Source organism: Passer domesticus, chromosome 13, assembly GCF_036417665.1.
Source record: "Passer domesticus isolate bPasDom1 chromosome 13, bPasDom1.hap1, whole genome shotgun sequence".
NCBI lineage: Eukaryota > Metazoa > Chordata > Aves > Passeriformes > Passeridae > Passer > Passer domesticus.
The window spans coordinates 19970851-19980882 of NC_087486.1; the positions used below are offsets into that span (position 1 = coordinate 19970851).

Below are 10032 nucleotides of genomic sequence, written 5' to 3' on the forward strand. Positions count from 1 at the left end.
CATGGGATCCTAGGGACTAACAATCTTCAAAACATATTTACAGTGAAGTACTAAGGTGAACATATTTACAGAAATCTTCTACTATTTCAAACATATATACACCGCCGTAATATCTACAGCCATCTTCTCCATCAGTCCTGGAAGAAAGGAAGAAGCAAAGTTGGAGTCTGCTGCCAGCACTGAGCCCAGCTGGGCTGGGATCAGGGCCCCAGGAGCTGGGACAGGGCTGGCAGGGCTGCTGTGGCCCCAGGCAAGTGCAGGGCAGGCCAGGGCTGGTGCTTGTGGCAGCACAATCCAGGCCCCCTGCGGGCAGCGTGTCCCTGAGCGGGGCCATCCAGCCCAGCCCCAGCCTGGCGTCAGGGCAGCCACTGTGTCTGTGGGCAGGGCATGGGGAGCATCTGCCCGTCTTACTTGTGGGGCTCCATCTTCATCCAAGGACCATGGGCTCCTCCTCATTGTTCTCGTCAACTTCCATCTCCTCGATGTCGTCCTCCACGTCTACTTCCATCTCCTCCACCAGCTCTTCCACATCCACCTCCATCCTTTCTTCCTCATCCTGCACCATGTCCACTTCCATCTCCTCCACAATGTCTCTGGCAGTCTGCAAGAGACAGCAAAATCTCGCAGTGGGCTTCCTGTCCCACACCATCCATTGCCACGTGGCTGCAGCCTGCTCAAGCAGGCTGCTTTCTCCCTGGAATGGCACTGTACCTCCACTGGAGCAGCAGTGCTCATCCTGCTGGGATTGGCGCTCCAGAGCAGGCAGCACGAAAAGCCCAGGCGGCAGCAACAGCTCAGTACTGATGGGCAGAGATCAGAGCGAGTGCCAACTGACCACTGGCAGCAGGCAGAGTGTCTGCTCTGCTGGTTTCCAGGTGCTGGACGTTCCACCTGGAACACTGTGGGAGCTGTGATGTCACAGAAGTTTCAGGGCCGCTCCACACTGGGAGATGGGCATGGTGGAATGATGAAATCCTTGAATGGTTTGGCTTGGAAGGGACCCTAAAGATCATCTGGTTCCTAGCTGAGCAAGCTGCCAGCACAGCAGGTTGTCTCGGCCCCTGTCCAAGCTGGCCTTGGATGTTGGTGGCCATGGGGTATGCACAGCCTCTCTGCACTGGTCCCAGTGTCAGGGACAAGCACCCTGACAGGAAAGAACTTCTTCCCATCATCAAATGGATTCCAGCTCTTGCAGTTTCATCCCATTCCCCCTTGTTCTGTCACTTCAGTTGCTGACAACGAGTCCTCTCCCACTTCCCTGTGGGTCAGCCTGTTCCTGCAGGGTCACACATGTGGCTGAAGCTGCAGCCAGGAGAGAGAGAAGCCAAGCTGCCAGAGAGAGGAAATGGGGAAAGTGACATGAGAGATGAGAGAAGAAGGAAAAAGTAGAGACATGCAAGGCATTGGTTTGGGTGGGCTGTGGGATTCATGCCTTTTATTAGAGGCCAGGTTCTCTGGTGCACTCAATGACTGTGTGATTGCGGCGTGTCCACAGTGAGCCCGTGTGAGCGAGCTGCACTGCCAGAGCCCGGAGCACACTTGCTTCAAGTGCTGATGAAGGAGGCCAGAGACGGGTCTTTGTGTGCAACTCCAAACACTGTGCATGGCCATGAAGAGGGTCCAGGGCCAGAGAGAAAATGAGGCTGGGGACTGAGGGTTTCATATGGGGGGGGGAGAAGGGGCAAAGCCAGGACCAGCAGGGGAGAAGAGAGGGAAGAACATTCTCTGGAGAGTCGATATAAGGAAAAAATGGCAGTTGAAGTGGGTGATAGCAAGAAAAGCTGCAGATTGCAAGAGGCTGCAAGTGGCCATGGGTGAGAGCCCTGCATTCAGAGGGGTTTCTCTGTTTCACCTTGGTCCCCTTTGCCCTAAGGTATTACAGTTGCAATGAGAGGCCCCTGGGCCTCCACAAGTGCCCCCTTTTTGTTTTCAAGAATGAAGGCTTCTGCCATGGACTTTTGCAAGCGTTGAGCAAAACTGGATAGAATAAGCAACACAATGAATACGAGAAACAAAGTCCACAAAACAGTCTTAAGTAAAGGTGAAAGCCAGCCTTTCATGCCCCAGTCTTTCAAAAGTCCAGTGAGCCAGTCGTTGTTGCCTTTTGTCTGGATCTTGTTGATTTGGTCTTTGAGCAGCTGGACGCTCTGGTATACTGAGTCCCTATGTGAGAAGAGGTTGACAAGCGTGGCCATGGGCAAGAAATTGTGGCTTGGCTGTGGAAGCAGCCAGCTGAAGGCACGTGGCATAGTGAGGAGCTTTGCTGCTTGCGGCTGCCTGCTGCAGCGGCAACAAAGGACAGCATGCTTTGACTTTAGCTAATTTAGTAGTGGGTGGAGGCTTGGGTGGCCTGAAAGTAAAGAGATAGAGAGATTGCAATGTGAAACTTAAATTCTGGTCCCACTAAACTTCCTCTTCTGTAAGGCAATGGTTTGAACTCAGCTTCTTAGAAGAATCAAATATAAATGCTACAATATAGTTTTTCCAAATGTTAAGTGATATATCCCGCTTAGTGGTGTCTGAGCTCTCTTGGTGTTGGTCTGTGTGGTCCACGCTGCTTAGGAGATCTTCTTCTGTCCTTCTTCTTCTTCTTTTCCAGGCTGCTGCTGTCTCTCTTAGGCTTTCATTCTGTTCTTCTGATGGTGGCTCTGGTGTTTGCCTGGCCATTGGCAGAAGGGTTTGATGTTTTTTGCTGGGATCCATGTTGGGCCTGCTGCTGTAGAGACACAAGCGTATCCTCTCCCCCAAGTAATGAATGATAAAGGGCCCATAATTTCTTTGGATTCAGGGTCTTTGATCAACACAGGCAGCTTTTCTTTTAACTGGGCTGCAGTCACATGAAATGCAAAAGGCCTGGTGACTGGGGGAGTTGGCTCCATAAATGAGGTGTTGAAAAAGTTGAGCACATCAAGGGCCTTGGCCAGTGTCTCAATGGGAGATAATATGTGGACTCCCTGTCTCTGTTGATCAAGGATCCTTTGGATGGAAGAGTGGGCCCTCTGCACTATGGAGTGTCCTGTGGCAGAGTGTGGTATGGCTGTGAAATGTTTTGCAGCCCACTGGTCAGAAAATGGTTGGAATCAGTGGGAGGTATAAGCAGGACCATGATCAGTTTTAATTTCCCGTGGAACTGGGAAGGTGGAATAGGCTAAAAAGGACCGTTTTACAGCATCTTTTGATTTCTCACCAGCATGGGCAGAGGCGAAAACCGCAGCGTTGTCGGTGTGGATTGAGACGGGGTTGTATTTTAGTCTCCCAAAAGGGGCTTGGTGTGTGATGTGTGATTGCCCGTTCTGGAGAGTCTTTAGTCCTCTTGGATTGAGTGCAGCTGTGACAGAAGCAAATGCATGTTGCTGACAACTTGGGCAGGTGTTTGCCATGGATCTTGCCTGATCTTGGGTAATTTTCAAGATGCTGAGCGGTGCAGGAATGTTTGGATGGTAGAAATGGTGGCGGGTCCTAGCCTGGTCAAAACCATTCCCTAGGGAGATTTGGACAACCATTGCTGGGGCATCTGCTTTAGCATTGCCTACTATAAATGCAGGAAGGGTGGTATAAGATCTTGTGTGCATGATATAGTGTGGGTGTTGTCTGTGGGACAAAAGAGAAATGAAAGGGGAAAGCAAATGCTCTAGTTGGGGTTAGAAATGTCTTTGAAAATGGAATTTTCGGCCTGCTGCACTAGGCCATAGATATCTGACGAATCAGTGATCAAATGAATAGGTTCTTTGAAAGTGGAGAAGGTCCTAACGAGTGCAGTCAATTCAGCAGTTTGGGCAGGATGAGGATCCCCTGGCTTGGCTTTTGTCTCTTGAGCAATGCAGAGCCAGGGCAGTGCAGGGCAGGCTGGGAAGCAGAGCCCGGAGCCTTTGGAGGCTGCAAGCCTTAAATATCAGCCCCTGCAGCAGCCCAGATGCAGGTGCCAGAGTTGCCAAGGCTGCCATGGCCTTGAGAGCGGGAAGGTGGATTTTGCATCCCTGTGGCCTGATGGCGGCTCTGGATCCAGGAGTGCCTGTGGCTGCAGCAGGACGGGTGGCTGAAAGTTTCCTGCCTTGCTTTGGTGGCATGGCTGCAGGGATAACTGCAGTGAGAGCCCCCTCTGTGCTGGTGGCAGCTCAGCTCTTGGGGACGCCACTGTGCCCCAGCCCAGGAGCAGCAGCAGTGGCCAGCGGCAGCAGTGGTGTCAGTGGGACCCCCTGTGCACAGGGACCCCCAGCCGTGGGGTGGCCGTGGCAGCAGCTCCAGGGAGCTCCAGCCCCGGGATCCCGGAACAAGTGGAAATCCCAAGTGTGCAAATGCTTCCTGTGCCCTAAGGAATGACAAAGAGAAGTGAGGTTTTAAAAAGAAGCAGTATTTATTTGCCAAAGATTGGCAAACTCTAGGGTTTACAGAACGCCTTTCATTAAAACAATCCTTATAATAACAACAACAACAATAACAATCTAGAGATTTATTTACATGGGATCCTAGGGACTAACAATCTTCAAAACATATTTACAGTGAAGTACTAAGGTGAACATATTTACAGAAATCTTCTACTATTTCAAACATATATACACCGCCGTAATATCTACAGCCATCTTCTCCATCAGTCCTGGAAGAAAGGAAGAAGCAAAGTTGGAGTCTGCTGCCAGCACTGAGCCCAGCTGGGCTGGGATCAGGGCCCCAGGAGCTGGGACAGGGCTGGCAGGGCTGCTGTGGCCCCAGGCAAGTGCAGGGCAGGCCAGGGCTGGTGCTTGTGGCAGCACAATCCAGGCCCCCTGCGGGCAGCGTGTCCCTGAGCGGGGCCATCCAGCCCAGCCCCAGCCTGGCGTCAGGGCAGCCACTGTGTCTGTGGGCAGGGCATGGGGAGCATCTGCCTGTCTTACTTGTGGGGCTCCATCTTCATCCAAGGACCATGGGCTCCTCCTCATTGTTCTCGTCAACTTCCATCTCCTCGATGTCGTCCTCCACGTCTACTTCCATCTCCTCCACCAGCTCTTCCACATCCACCTCCATCCTTTCTTCCTCATCCTGCACCATGTCCACTTCCATCTCCTCCACAATGTCTCTGGCAGTCTGCAAGAGACAGCAAAATCTCGCAGTGGGCTTCCTGTCCCACACCATCCATTGCCACGTGGCTGCAGCCTGCTCAAGCAGGCTGCTTTCTCCCTGGAATGGCACTGTACCTCCACTGGAGCAGCAGTGCTCATCCTGCTGGGATTGGCGCTCCAGAGCAGGCAGCACGAAAAGCCCAGGCGGCAGCAACAGCTCAGTACTGATGGGCAGAGATCAGAGCGAGTGCCAACTGACCACTGGCAGCAGGCAGAGTGTCTGCTCTGCTGGTTTCCAGGTGCTGGACGTTCCACCTGGAACACTGTGGGAGCTGTGATGTCACAGAAGTTTCAGGGCCGCTCCACACTGGGAGATGGGCATGGTGGAATGATGAAATCCTTGAATGGTTTGGCTTGGAAGGGACCCTAAAGATCATCTGGTTCCTAGCTGAGCAAGCTGCCAGCACAGCAGGTTGTCTCGGCCCCTGTCCAAGCTGGCCTTGGATGTTGGTGGCCATGGGGTATGCACAGCCTCTCTGCACTGGTCCCAGTGTCAGGGACAAGCACCCTGACAGGAAAGAACTTCTTCCCATCATCAAATGGATTCCAGCTCTTGCAGTTTCATCCCATTCCCCCTTGTTCTGTCACTTCAGTTGCTGACAACGAGTCCTCTCCCACTTCCCTGTGGGTCAGCCTGTTCCTGCAGGGTCACACATGTGGCTGAAGCTGCAGCCAGGAGAGAGAGAAGCCAAGCTGCCAGAGAGAGGAAATGGGGAAAGTGACATGAGAGATGAGAGAAGAAGGAAAAAGTAGAGACATGCAAGGCATTGGTTTGGGTGGGCTGTGGGATTCATGCCTTTTATTAGAGGCCAGGTTCTCTGGTGCACTCAATGACTGTGTGATTGCGGCGTGTCCACAGTGAGCCCGTGTGAGCGAGCTGCACTGCCAGAGCCCGGAGCACACTTGCTTCAAGTGCTGATGAAGGAGGCCAGAGACGGGTCTTTGTGTGCAACTCCAAACACTGTGCATGGCCATGAAGAGGGTCCAGGGCCAGAGAGAAAATGAGGCTGGGGACTGAGGGTTTCATATGGGGGGGGGAGAAGGGGCAAAGCCAGGACCAGCAGGGGAGAAGAGAGGGAAGAACATTCTCTGGAGAGTCGATATAAGGAAAAAATGGCAGTTGAAGTGGGTGATAGCAAGAAAAGCTGCAGATTGCAAGAGGCTGCAAGTGGCCATGGGTGAGAGCCCTGCATTCAGAGGGGTTTCTCTGTTTCACCTTGGTCCCCTTTGCCCTAAGGTATTACAGTTGCAATGAGAGGCCCCTGGGCCTCCACAAGTGCCCCCTTTTTGTTTTCAAGAATGAAGGCTTCTGCCATGGACTTTTGCAAGCGTTGAGCAAAACTGGATAGAATAAGCAACACAATGAATACGAGAAACAAAGTCCACAAAACAGTCTTAAGTAAAGGTGAAAGCCAGCCTTTCATGCCCCAGTCTTTCAAAAGTCCAGTGAGCCAGTCGTTGTTGCCTTTTGTCTGGATCTTGTTGATTTGGTCTTTGAGCAGCTGGACGCTCTGGTATACTGAGTCCCTATGTGAGAAGAGGTTGACAAGCGTGGCCATGGGCAAGAAATTGTGGCTTGGCTGTGGAAGCAGCCAGCTGAAGGCACGTGGCATAGTGAGGAGCTTTGCTGCTTGCGGCTGCCTGCTGCAGCGGCAACAAAGGACAGCATGCTTTGACTTTAGCTAATTTAGTAGTGGGTGGAGGCTTGGGTGGCCTGAAAGTAAAGAGATAGAGAGATTGCAATGTGAAACTTAAATTCTGGTCCCACTAAACTTCCTCTTCTGTAAGGCAATGGTTTGAACTCAGCTTCTTAGAAGAATCAAATATAAATGCTACAATATAGTTTTTCCAAATGTTAAGTGATATATCCCGCTTAGTGGTGTCTGAGCTCTCTTGGTGTTGGTCTGTGTGGTCCACGCTGCTTAGGAGATCTTCTTCTGTCCTTCTTCTTCTTCTTTTCCAGGCTGCTGCTGTCTCTCTTAGGCTTTCATTCTGTTCTTCTGATGGTGGCTCTGGTGTTTGCCTGGCCATTGGCAGAAGGGTTTGATGTTTTTTGCTGGGATCCATGTTGGGCCTGCTGCTGTAGAGACACAAGCGTATCCTCTCCCCCAAGTAATGAATGATAAAGGGCCCATAATTTCTTTGGATTCAGGGTCTTTGATCAACACAGGCGGCTTTTCTTTTAACTGGGCTGCAGTCACATGAAATGCAAAAGGCCTGGTGACTGGGGGAGTTGGCTCCATAAATGAGGTGTTGAAAAAGTTGAGCACATCAAGGGCCTTGGCCAGTGTCTCAATGGGAGATAATATGTGGACTCCCTGTCTCTGTTGATCAAGGATCCTTTGGATGGAAGAGTGGGCCCTCTGCACTATGGAGTGTCCTGTGGCAGAGTGTGGTATGGCTGTGAAATGTTTTGCAGCCCACTGGTCAGAAAATGGTTGGAATCAGTGGGAGGTATAAGCAGGACCATGATCAGTTTTAATTTCCCATGGAACTGGGAAGGTGGAATAGGCTAAAAAGGACCGTTTTACAGCATCTTTTGATTTCTCACCAGCATGGGCAGAGGCGAAAACCGCAGCGTTGTCGGTGTGGATTGAGACGGGGTTGTATTTTAGTCTCCCAAAAGGGGCTTGGTGTGTGATGTGTGATTGCCCGTTCTGGAGAGTCTTTAGTCCTCTTGGATTGAGTGCAGCTGTGACAGAAGCAAATGCATGTTGCTGACAACTTGGGCAGGTGTTTGCCATGGATCTTGCCTGATCTTGGGTAATTTTCAAGATGCTGAGCGGTGCAGGAATGTTTGGATGGTAGAAATGGTGGCGGGTCCTAGCCTGGTCAAAACCATTCCCTAGGGAGATTTGGACAACCATTGCTGGGGCATCTGCTTTAGCATTGCCTACTATAAATGCAGGAAGGGTGGTATAAGATCTTGTGTGCATGATATAGTGTGGGTGTTGTCTGTGGGACAAAAGAGAAATGAAAGGGGAAAGCAAATGCTCTAGTTGGGGTTAGAAATGTCTTTGAAAATGGAATTTTCGGCCTGCTGCACTAGGCCATAGATATCTGACGAATCAGTGATCAAATGAATAGGTTCTTTGAAAGTGGAGAAGGTCCTAACGAGTGCAGTCAATTCAGCAGTTTGGGCAGGATGAGGATCCCCTGGCTTGGCTTTTGTCTCTTGAGCAATGCAGAGCCAGGGCAGTGCAGGGCAGGCTGGGAAGCAGAGCCTGGAGCCTTTGGAGGCTGCAAGCCTTAAATATCAGCCCCTGCAGCAGCCCAGATGCAGGTGCCAGAGTTGCCAAGGCTGCCATGGCCTTGAGAGCGGGAAGGTGGATTTTGCATCCCTGTGGCCTGATGGCGGCTCTGGAGCCAGGAGTGCCTGTGGCTGCAGCAGGACGGGTGGCTGAAAGTTTCCTGCCTTGCTTTGGTGGCATGGCTGCAGGGATAACTGCAGTGAGAGCCCCCTCTGTGCTGGTGGCAGCTCAGCTCTTGGGGACGCCACTGTGCCCCAGCCCAGGAGCAGCAGCAGTGGCCAGCGGCAGCAGTGGTGTCAGTGGGACCCCCTGTGCACAGGGACCCCCAGCCGTGGGGTGGCCGTGGCAGCAGCTCCAGGGAGCTCCAGCCCCGGGATCCCGGAACAAGTGGAAATCCCAAGTGTGCAAATGCTTCCTGTGCCCTAAGGAATGACAAAGAGAAGTGAGGTTTTAAAAAGAAGCAGTATTTATTTGCCAAAGATTGGCAAACTCTAGGGTTTACAGAACGCCTTTCATTAAAACAATCCTTATAATAACAACAACAACAATAACAATCTAGAGATTTATTTACATGGGATCCTAGGGACTAACAATCTTCAAAACATATTTACAGTGAAGTACTAAGGTGAACATATTTACAGAAATCTTCTACTATTTCAAACATATATACACCGCCGTAATATCTACAGCCATCTTCTCCATCAGTCCTGGAAGAAAGGAAGAAGCAAAGTTGGAGACTGCTGCCAGCACTGAGCCCAGCTGGGCTGGGATCAGGGCCCCAGGAGCTGGGACAGGGCTGGCAGGGCTGCTGTGGCCCCAGGCAAGTGCAGGGCAGGCCAGGGCTGGTGCTTGTGGCAGCACAATCCAGGCCCCCTGCGGGCAGCGTGTCCCTGAGCGGGGCCATCCAGCCCAGCCCCAGCCTGGCGTCAGGGCAGCCACTGTGTCTGTGGGCAGGGCATGGGGAGCATCTGCCCTTCTTACTTGTGGGGCTCCATCTTCATCCAAGGACCATGGGCTCCTCCTCATTGTTCTCGTCAACTTCCATCTCCTCGATGTCATCCTCCACGTCTACTTCCATCTCCTCCACCAGCTCTTCCACATCCACCTCCATCCTTTCTTCCTCATCCTGCACCATGTCCACTTCCATCTCCTCCACAATGTCTCTGGCAGTCTGCAAGAGACAGCAAAATCTCGCAGTGGGCTTCCTGTCCCACACCATCCATTGCCACGTGGCTGCAGCCTGCTCAAGCAGGCTGCTTTCTCCCTGGAATGGCACTGTACCTCCACTGGCACAGCAGTGCTCATCCTGCTGGGATTGGCGCTCCAGAGCAGGCAGCACGAAAAGCCCAGGCGGCAGCAACAGCTCAGTACTGATGGGCAGAGATCAGAGCGAGTGCCAACTGACCACTGGCAGCAGGCAGAGTGTCTGCTCTGCTGGTTTCCAGGTGCTGGACGTTCCACCTGGAACACTGTGGGAGCTGTGATGTCACAGAAGTTTCAGGGCCGCTCCACACTGGGAGATGGGCATGGTGGAATGATGAAATCCTTGAATGGTTTGGCTTGGAAGGGACCCTAAAGATCATCTGGTTCCTAGCTGAGCAAGCTGCCAGCACAGCAGGTTGTCTCGGCCCCTGTCCAAGCTGGCCTTGGATGTTGGTGGCCATGGGGTATGCACAGCCTCTCTGCAC

General features: G+C 52.2%; 1 long non-coding RNA gene across 1 annotated transcript in view; it reads right to left on the reverse strand.

Annotated features, from left to right (window-relative positions):
* LOC135279940 (uncharacterized) overlaps positions 1-9516 on the reverse strand; it is a 143255-nt gene extending 133739 nt beyond the window's left edge. The window contains exon 1 of the long non-coding RNA XR_010347080.1: positions 9326-9516. This is a non-coding gene — a long non-coding RNA (uncharacterized LOC135279940). The remainder of the gene's footprint in view (positions 1-9325) is intronic.
* Between the last annotated feature and the right edge of the window lie 516 nt (positions 9517-10032).